This window comes from Thalia democratica, chromosome 2 (genome assembly GCF_965202585.1).
Source record: "Thalia democratica chromosome 2, ktThaDemo2.hap1.1, whole genome shotgun sequence".
NCBI lineage: Eukaryota > Metazoa > Chordata > Thaliacea > Salpida > Salpidae > Thalia > Thalia democratica.
In genome coordinates, this window is record NC_139166.1 from 59,823,294 (window position 1) to 59,833,798 (window position 10,505).

The window sequence follows — 10,505 nt, forward strand, 5'->3', positions numbered from 1 at the left end:
TCTGTGAGAACCATCAGTTTCTTAAAAAAACATTTTTTAAGCAGAGACTCTTATTTAGAAAATTATATTAAAGAAATTTATGATGAAAAGGTTTTAATAAAAAGATATAAAATGATTTATAAAACAAATCATAAAAACATAAAAGAAGTGAAACATTTTTTATCAATAAAAATTACCTAAACGTTTTTATCACACAACGCTTATAACTTTTTTAAATGCACATTTTAAAAATATAAACTAAAACTTTTTTTTACAAGTTTAGCGCAAAATAAAGGTTTTTGTAAAACTTAAACTTTAAAAAATTAGAAGTTTAAAACCATCTTGGATATAGAATAACACGTTTAAAAATTATTTTTTTTGCAATTGAAATAATTTATGCTTCCATTTTGGTTTCCTTGCACTCTGCTGCTTTTTCCTGTTAAATTTAAATAAAAATAAATAAATTTATCTCATATTATATTAAAAATATTTGTATTTATTTTTATCAATTAAGAAAAAGTTCTAAATTTTAAAACATATAAATTTAAATCAAAGTATACTAGATTTTTAAAATATTTTTTGTGTTTAAATATTTATTTCAATCAAGTTTTAAACAAAATTATAATTGCTATAATTAAAATGTTAATCTTTAGCTGTTAAACATATAAAAAAAATTCAAAACAGATAAAGCTTGCTATTTAAGCGTTAAATATTATTAATATAAACTTCAAAAAAATTTAAGGAATGGGCACATTCTTCATGAAGATCTCTAAGACCTTTCTTGAAAGCCTGGTCGGCAGAAAACTCAAGAAAAATAATTGTTTATAAAAATTATGATTTATTAAATCAAAATTTTACAAAGTCTTTGGCTGTAAGATGATTCTAATGTTAAAAATTATATGATAATTAATTTGGTTTTCTAATTAAAAAAAAATTAACAGGTTTTTAAATTATAGCAAAAGATATAAGCAAAACTTAAAATAATAAAAATTTTGTTATGGAATTTTCAAATACTTATTATTTAATTGGTATTAAACATCTTTGATAACGGTTTAAATTTTCCCACAAACAATTCAAAAACTCTATTAAGTTGATGGACTGTGCATACCTTTCAAAATATTGTTTTGTGTAAATAATTCTATTTATAAGAAAAAAACTTATGTTTTATTCCAACTATTAAAAAGTATAATATGAAGGTCAGTTGTAACTTCAACTTACAATCTAGTTTAAAATATAATTTAAAATATTACTGAGTTACTTCACTGAAAATTTGAGTATTACCAAACGAAAACTAATTTAACTACAAAACAAATTAACTTTACGGTTGAGAAAACAATAACAAAAGTTTAAATTTTGATTTAAGACAAAATAAAAAGCTTTAAACTTGCACTTTAAAATATAATTATCACGGCTATTGCAAAAAAAGTTCAGGTATTTCTGGTCATAAACTATGCATTTATTTTATTTACATTTAAATCCTAAAACACCTTATTTTAAAAGTAAACTTCTATAGATAGCCAATACTTTCAAAGTAATTAAAAAGTTAAACCTAATAAAAAATATTAATTATTAACTTTTCAAAATTAAATAATTCAAACCTTTATAAGTCTGAATTCTGACGTGGATTTTATTTTCAGAGGGGTGTGGTTTCGAATAACCGGAAAATTGTACTTTCGGGCTGAAATAGTTTGCAGTTTAATTTTTGAAATATGCAACTAAATTTTAAAACATATTTTTGGACAAAAGCAATATTCTTTTTAAAAGTGAACAAACACTGCTAGAAAATTACTGAGTAAAAAAAAACTAATTGAATAACAACTTTTAATAAAGTTTATATCTTACACTAAGCATTTCAAACTATAGCACTTCTTTATATCACAAAAATAATTAGGGTGCTTATAAAATTATGACCTTTGAATTTTTAGCTATATTTTTTTAGAACATATCATAAAAACAGGTTCTGCAAAATTTTATCAGATCATAAAAAGCTTTTACGGAGCGGTTCTTGAATTTCTGAAAAACAACTCCAGTCTACACTGAATGTAACCAAAAAATGCAACCTTAAAGTTTTTTTCTGAAAATAATTTTACATGTGGCAGTTATCAAAAAAAACACATTGTGCAAAATTAGAAACAATTTGAAGAAAGTTTCACGGAGACTTTCTTGATTTTTGTAACAAAACTTTAAAAAAAAAATATATAAATTCTCTTAAAATCGTCTTAAGCTCCGCAAAAAGTGATTTTGTGATAACTTGTAAACAGAAAACCAAAAACTGCCTGCGTGAAAGTTTTTTTTTTTTTGCACAAGCTGTTTTAGTGATGCTTGTCAAATAAAAAAATATAGCTGAAAACTTAAAGGGCATTTTTATAAGATCTCTGATATATATCCATTAGAGACAATAACTACATAATGACAATAGTGATTTTAATTAACTGTTCAAAATATAGGTTTAATCGTTTGCTAATAAAAGATCCTAGTGAAATAAATTCCCTGGAATATAAGTAAAAACAAATTGTACAGTAATCTTCCTTTATTGTACCAACATATGTTTCTGTGTGTTAACGAATCAACACACTTCAACTGAGTTCTGTAAAAAATAATTAATGTAATGAAAGAATAGAAGCATAGAATAAAGTGGGTGTATACATGTTTTTCATTAAAATGAAATAATTTCTACAGATAATAGTTAATAATAGGTAAAAAACTTAATATTAAATCCGACTGTTATAAAACTATATAACATTTGTAATTATTCAGTCTAAAACAAATAAAGTCAACTAAAATACACAACGAAACAATAAATCATAATATAAACAAAGCACTCACGTTAAATGGAATGAATAACTGATTCAAATTTACTGTTGTTAATGAATGAACGAAGTACATTCATTACATCCAATAATTACGTCACAATATAAATGAGGTTATTTCAATTAATTTGTATTGAAAAGTTTGTTAATTTAGTTTTTATGTTTGTAATCTATTTTGAACAAAAGTAAAACATCAACCATTAGTTAGTAAATCAATAAAATTTAATAAAACTTAACAACGGCGAGAACAATAAAAGTCACAGAAACTCGATGAAACATGTATATTATATATTAAATGCTTGTAAAGATTAAATCAAAGTTATATACAATTAGGAAGCAGATTTAGTTTAAATGTAAAAATTAAAAATTAAAAAAATTCAAATTTAAGAAATCAAAACACAAAAAAAACAAACTTGTTATTGAGCTTACAAAGTACTGACCAATAATTAAGTTGCAGCGACATACATAAAACCACAATGACTTAAATAACATATATATTGTGTTTAATAAAATATAAAAAAATATGTTAAAAAAATAATAATAATTGGTTAATAAGGTAGCAGTCAGGTGTTTAAATTAAATATCCCATACAGATATTTTAAACATTTAATAAGTAAACTTTGTTATATATGAAAGATAAAATGTAAAATAACAAGGTGATCATATGCTAAGTATAAACCTGCAGTAAAAAACCTACTAGCTCTCATGGGCGTAGTAGGTAAAAAAGCACAGTTTATCTGTGATTTGATTACAAGCTTCCAATTAAACTTGGAACTTAACACATAAAGGTGTAAAGAATTATAGTAGGAGGGTAAAGTGAATATATGAAATGTCGGAGAATAGAAAGTGACTTGTGTGAAATAGATATATAAATAATAAGTTAATAAAACTATATATTACTTAGGGTATATAATTATATTAATATATGTTAAGTGAATGTGTGTGCGTATGTGAAAGGTGAATGAAAAATATGGAAGGTGAGAAAGCGCCAAGGTGTTATTTGAAGAAGAACCGTCGGTTGTGTGCACAGTTGTTTGAAATATCACGTCTTTTATTTAGTAATTGTTTACTATCTTCTGCTAAAATTGCCATTCGTTCAAGGTTGCATATTTGGCAGATCTTGCTCGCGCTACTGATGTTATTGTTGGCGTGGTGAAGGATGCTCCATTCCATTTCTGGTTTGGTTCCATACCTGTCAAAATACTGCCAAACAAAATCTGACAATCTTGTGCTATTCTTTTTATTTACATGCTTAAAAGTATACTTATGCCCGGTGTACCTATCTTTAAAGTGACCTCCTGTCGAACCAATACACACTTTATCTTTATTATTATCATTAACATTATTGTCACTTTTGTTATTATCTTCACTAAGCTTACATTTAACATGCACCTTATACACAACATTTTTAATTAAGCAGTTACCATGTAACGTACAGTTTATTTTATTCGACTTACGACAGTTACAATTTTTACTTACATTGTTCTTGAAGTTAAAACCACATTTAATTACTTCATTGTTATAAATATTACTGATATTGATATTATTCTGGTTACTACAGTTATTATTATTAAATGAAAAACATTTATACACCCACTTTACTCAATGCTTCTATTCTTTTATTACAGTAACTATTTTTTACAGAACCCAGTTGAAGTGTGTTGATTCATTAACACACAGAAACATATGTTGGTACAATAAAGGAAGATTACTGTACAATTTGTTTTCATTTATTTTAATTAACTAAATTTGAAAATTAATGTCCCTAAAGATTTAATTTTTTTATATGATGTACACAAGTAAGACTTTCAAAGACTTTTAATATTTAATCAGACAAACTTGAAGAACTTTCATTGTGATTATTAAAATTAATTGTGCTAACAACACAGTTTTCAGTTTAAACAAAAAGAAACCTTTCTTACAACTTTATAAACCTTTTAGCAGAGTAGAAAAAAGTTAAACTTCCTTTCGTTCAAATATACTTGTAATAGAGTTGTATTAGAGTAAATAGTAATAGAGTTGTAAACAAACAAATTTTAGCAGTGTTTTATTACATTACAGCTATGCAGTTAATTTTTTTCAATAACTTTAACCAAAAATATTTTTAAACCAACTTTTTGTCAAGTATGTATTTGAGCACGTTACCAAGTGTATGATCCTCATCTGCTATTATGAATGTTTTCTAGGTATTGCTACCACCTTGCAGCTATTAATTATATAAAAATAAATAGGAAATTTAAAAAATTCATCAGTAAAATATGTCACTTTATTTCTATAAACATTAAAGTCAATAAAACTTACATTAATTAATGACTAAATGGTTAGTTTTCCAAAAAAAAGTTTCAAATACAGGGTTGCCACTTTTTATAGCCAGCCTGAGTGACTGAAAATTAGCCAAATAAAATAAGAAAAAACCTTAAAAACGTCATAAAAAAACTTAATGCTAACTAAGCTAGTATAGTATAGTATACTTTGAACTAAAATTTTATTACAATAAGCTTATATTAATCAACTCAGGATTAATTTATTTTAAATGAGTAAAACATTGATTTAAAAACAAAAGTTAAAATTTTGAAGTTATAATTAAGCTAGTATACTTCAAGGTTGCCAAAGTTAATCATTTTTTTAAATTTTTACCAGGTTTTCTAAATTTCTTCCAGGAATTTAAAAGTAGACATTTTTGGGTCTATTTTTAGTTTAAAGTTAAGTTTAAGGTAAGAAACTGTGTTAAATAGTATAAAAACATTGAAAAGATACTGTAAAGCTACTTTATATATGTTTTTTAATAAAAAAAATTTTTGATGATGACAAAAATTTTTCATTTATATGATAGATTTTTTGAGTCAAATTGAAATTTTACTACAGAACATGTGAAAACTGTTAAAATTCCAGATTTTTCCAGGTTTTTTTTAGTGATTTTTGTTCTAAATCTCAGGTTTTTTTCAAAATTTCCCAAATTTTAGGTTTTTTCAGGTTTTTTTGCTTAAATTGTCAAACTCCAGGTAAAGTGGCAACCCTTATACTTAGATAAATACTATTTATAACAAAAGGCTTATTTAAAACTTTTTCTTGTTTATATTTCATATCAATTTTTATTTTTGAATTTTTTAAACAGTATTAAAGATTGACTATAGAACAGCTATAGACTAATTTTGAATAGTGAATGTGGAAAACGAAATTAAGCTCATTTCAAAGTTTTATCAAAATTTATTCAACAATTGTTACTTTTGCTGTTTTTCCAAGAAGGATCTTCAGAGCTTTCTAAGTAAGAATAAAATAATACAAAGGCCTTAAATATATATAGTAAGATTAAGTACATTAGTAATTAATTATTATATCTATGTACTTAAGTAAATTCAAGGAAAATTAATTAATCTTCCTATTTTATTGTTACTTAAATGCTCTGAATATCTTTTAGGAAAAACAGTCTCTGCTTAAATAAAAAATGTTTGATAAAACTTTAATTACCAACCTCTTATGTACTGGGTTACATGACAATTCAAATTCGGACAATTCAAATTCCGACAACTCAAATTCTTAAAAAAATAATTAGAAGACTATATCTCAAAAAATAATTGAAATTTGAGAAAAATAAAAAATGCTTATGTAGACCTTATTAATATCTACAAGCCACTTTTTATTTTTTGCAAAATCTTAAATACTTTTTAAGATATTTTAAAACTACTAAAAATAACTATGTTTTTTACTTTATTTAAACCATATACCAAAAAGTATTCAATGTTTTGCAAAAAGAAAAAAATTGCTTGTAGATATTAATAGGACTTACATATGTATTTTTTATATTTGACAAATATACAATACTTTTTTAGTTGTGGCCCTTTCAATTTTTTTTTAAGAATTTGAATTGTCGGAATTTGAATTGTCCGAATTTGAATAGTCGTGCACCCTATGTACTGAGCACTCTAATTCATAGATTTTTAACTCATGTACAAATTAAAGTTTCAAATAAAATTTGATCAAACATAATAAAATTTAGTCAAGTCAGTATCAACAACTGAAATACAACAACTTTTAAAAAAGATTGAAGAAATATTACACAACTAATTGTTTTGAATATCAAATTTAGATCACAATTTTTAAATCACAAACCTGCATAAAAACTTTTCCATAAGTGACATCAGTCTCATCCTTGAAGACAGTTGAAAACACAACAGTGACTCTGTCCTTCTTAGCTTCCATGTACATTGTCTCATCATCCCTGTACGGGATCACTGCTGTCTTGGTTGATCGGCCCTACTCCTGGGCGTTGAAGAAGTTTTCAAACACAGAGGCAAAGCAGTTGCGCTCGAGAAGGGCAATCTTTGAAGCAAGGGATTTGACGTCTTCTGGGAGAGCGGTCAAGTCAACAAGGAGAGAAACGCTGAATCCAGGCTCAGGTGAGGACTGCAAGTACTCCCCGTATACTTCCTCCAACAGAGTCTGAGCTCCATGCTCCTAAAGGGACGACCAGAACTTAAGGCAGATGCTGATGATGAGCTTGGACGTGTTGCCGTTTGGTTTAGTGATGCAGTAGGTGACCCCGTAAAATCATGATGTAACATAGTGATGCGCTAGGGTGATGTTGGTGGTCTTGTGCTTGCCACCCAATTAGGCCGACTCAAATTTGTGCAAAAGGTTGTTGTGCACAAGGCGATTTTCTATTTCAAGCATAATTATGATGACTGTTTATTGAAATAAACCTGGAAAGTAATTGTGATGTTTGTAAAAAATAATCAGAGCTAAAAATCACTTTTTTGATAATAAACTCAAAAAATTTAGGGTCATTGAAAAATTATTATAATACATATGGTTAGATTATATTATAACAGATATAATAGTTAGATTATAATAGTTGATTAACATTTAATAAGGTATTTACTTAAATTAAGCTTAAATATTTAAACTATGGACTAATTTAAGGTCAACCTCTTAAACTTTAATTGTATTTAATAAAAAACTCATAATAAAAAACTTACAATTGTATTAAAAGTAATTGTAAAAATACATAAGTTTTTAACTATGTGCATTTGTATCAAGTTATAAAATTACAGTATAAAATATTTAGTCAAGCTTTCATAAATTAAAATAAGTATATATACAAGTTGCTTTAGTTATAAGCCAGGGGTCAGCAAACTGCGGCCTGTGGGCCAAATGCAGTCAACAAAGTCAAAATCTGCGGCCCGCGGGCTTATTTCAGTCAAAAATATACATAAAAAAACAATAAAAACTAAAGATTTTGTAATAAAAACTTACAGTTAGGCTCTTAATTCAATAAATATTCTTTACTAGTGCTCTAATATTGCTTAATTTATCACATTTTTTATCTTAAATAATATTTTTCTACTAATTACTAGAACTTTTTTAAAGTAAATGCGGCCCTAAAAGGTTTTTTTTTGGAATAGTGCGTCTTGCAAGCAATTTTTTCTGGGAAAATTGGCCTGCAAGTTACATTAGGCTGCCAACTTCTGTTATAATCTATGCTTATTCAAAATTGTACTTTTTACTATCTACATATATATTAAAATTTATATCAAAATTGAAAAAGATATAATTTAAATACGTTTAGATGATCAGAACTAAAATATTTTTAAAACAAATACCAAGAATAAGAAATAAATCTATTAACTCATCTGGATTTTAAAAAACTATTCTGGGAAATTTAAAACTATCACCAGTTTTCAAAGTATCTGATACAAAATATTAATACAAAAGATTATATTCCTAAATTCAAAGTACTTTTTAAACTTACATGTTTATAAAATGATGTGAAAGGTAAATGAAACTAATAAAAATAGTATTTGCTTAATAACGCATGAAAATAATCTAAGATAAATTAAACACATTATAAAAATTATAACTGATATTTTTAAATGACATTACTCTAATTTAGTAATTAAAGTCATCAAATTTAATCTGATACAAATGTAGCAGCCAGTATACTTTAAAATACTGAAGAAAACTGGTAACTTTAATAAATATAAATTTGATCAGCAAAAAATATTTTAAAAGTTTAAAACACTTTAATTCAAAAATGCTCTAAAGTTTAGGTGGAGATTTAAAAATGAAAACTCTACCACCTAAACATGTTGACATATAACTTTGTAAAAACAAAAGTGTTTTTTTGACTATAAAAATACTAGGCATATCCTTCATTTTATTTGTATATTTACCAAGCTTAGACAGTAAAGAGGCCACAATATATAACAAAATATACATTAATTAACATATATACCAAGGGTTTCAAACCAAGTTTCACAATCTAAACTTACTGAGAGCAGAAGTTTTGGCTAAAAAGTTATCTTTTTGTTTACTCTTCATGTATTTAATTTCAAAAACATACGGCAAGAATTTCTTTTATAACTTATCAGATGTACTAACTCAATAAAATACAGTTTAACATAATTATAAGGTTACCACTGGATTTTAAGAATTTCTTTAAGGTTTTCTGTATTTCCTCCAGGTTTTTGAAAGTCAACGTTTTTGGGTCTATTTTTAGTTTAAAGTTGAGTTTAATATTAAAATTGTGTTAAGTAGTATAACAATATTTAAAAAATACTGTAAAATTACTTTAAATGTGTTTTTGAACATAAAATATTTTAATGATGACAATTTTTTTATATATATATGATATAATTTTTGTATTAAATCAAAATTTCACTACTTAATATGTAAAAATTGTTTAAAAATCCAGGATTTTTAGTGATTTTTTGTTAAAATTCCAGGTTCTGTGGCAATCCTATATTTAATATTTAAACTACAACTTGGGATGCACTGAATTTTTTGATTACCTTGAAAGCCACTGTTTTAAAACAGGCCAGATTCACATGCTTGCGAGCCAAATACCAATTAAAGTATATAAACATGCTTGCACAGTTTAGGGTGCATCTGTTGCCCTTCTAAAATGAAAATTTGGTAGTAAAGCAAAGTTTAACTCTTGGTGCGTGGCAAGTCACATAAATAGACAGCACAAAAAAATAGCTTCCTACCTTTTACCACCGTCACAATATTTACATTTTTCAGAAAACAACCCCTATGTAAATTGTAGTAGACCTTAAAATTTATACATTAGAGTTTTTAAATGAATTTTTTTTTTACATGTTGCAATCATCACAAAAACACATTCTGCACGTTTTCAGAAAAATTGAAGAAAGTTTCTTAGAGAAATTTCTTGATTTCTTCAAAAAAACTTTAAAATAACAAAAGATGATAAAAAAATACAGAAAATCTTAAAATTATCAACAAAAATATCTTCATATGATCTGAAAATGCATAGAATTTGTTTTTGTGATTATTGCCACATGTGAAAAAAAACTTAATCAAAAACTCAAAGGTCAACATATTAAGGTCTCATTCAATTTATATAGGGGTTATTTTCAGAAAAATGTAAATAACCTGAAGATGGTAAAAGGTAGGAAGCTAATTATTTTTTGTGCAGTGTATTTATGTGATTTTCCACTTATAAAAAAATGGACTAAGCAAAATTTCAATGTTGGGGCAACGATGCACCCTATTGCACATTAAACTCTGACATATACAATAAAATATAAATTTAAACGTATGACATTGTAATTTAAAACTATAAGGTAACAAAATATTTGTTTTATTTCTCTTAACTTCCATAAAATATTTAAAATTTGTTTATTTTATAAACTTTCAAAATTTCAATAATATTCAGTTGATCTAGTCTTAGCTTCTGATGCATTGTTTCTTTTTCAA

The 10,505-nt window shown here is 25.6% G+C and overlaps 1 long non-coding RNA gene across 2 annotated transcripts; it reads right to left on the reverse strand.

Annotated features, from left to right (window-relative positions):
- Positions 1 to 200: 200 nt before the first annotated feature.
- Positions 201 to 7,483, reverse strand: LOC145849862 (uncharacterized). Of its 2 annotated transcripts, XR_014372374.1 has the most exons (4): positions 6,900 to 7,483; positions 4,904 to 4,995; positions 1,578 to 1,657; positions 201 to 415 (listed from the first exon to the last, which is right to left on the reverse strand). It is a non-coding gene; the product is annotated as an uncharacterized LOC145849862 (long non-coding RNA). The 2 variants fall into 2 exon arrangements; XR_014372373.1 differs by lacking the exon at positions 6,900 to 7,483 and having other exon boundaries at positions 4,904 to 5,248.
- Between the last annotated feature and the right edge of the window lie 3,022 nt (positions 7,484 to 10,505).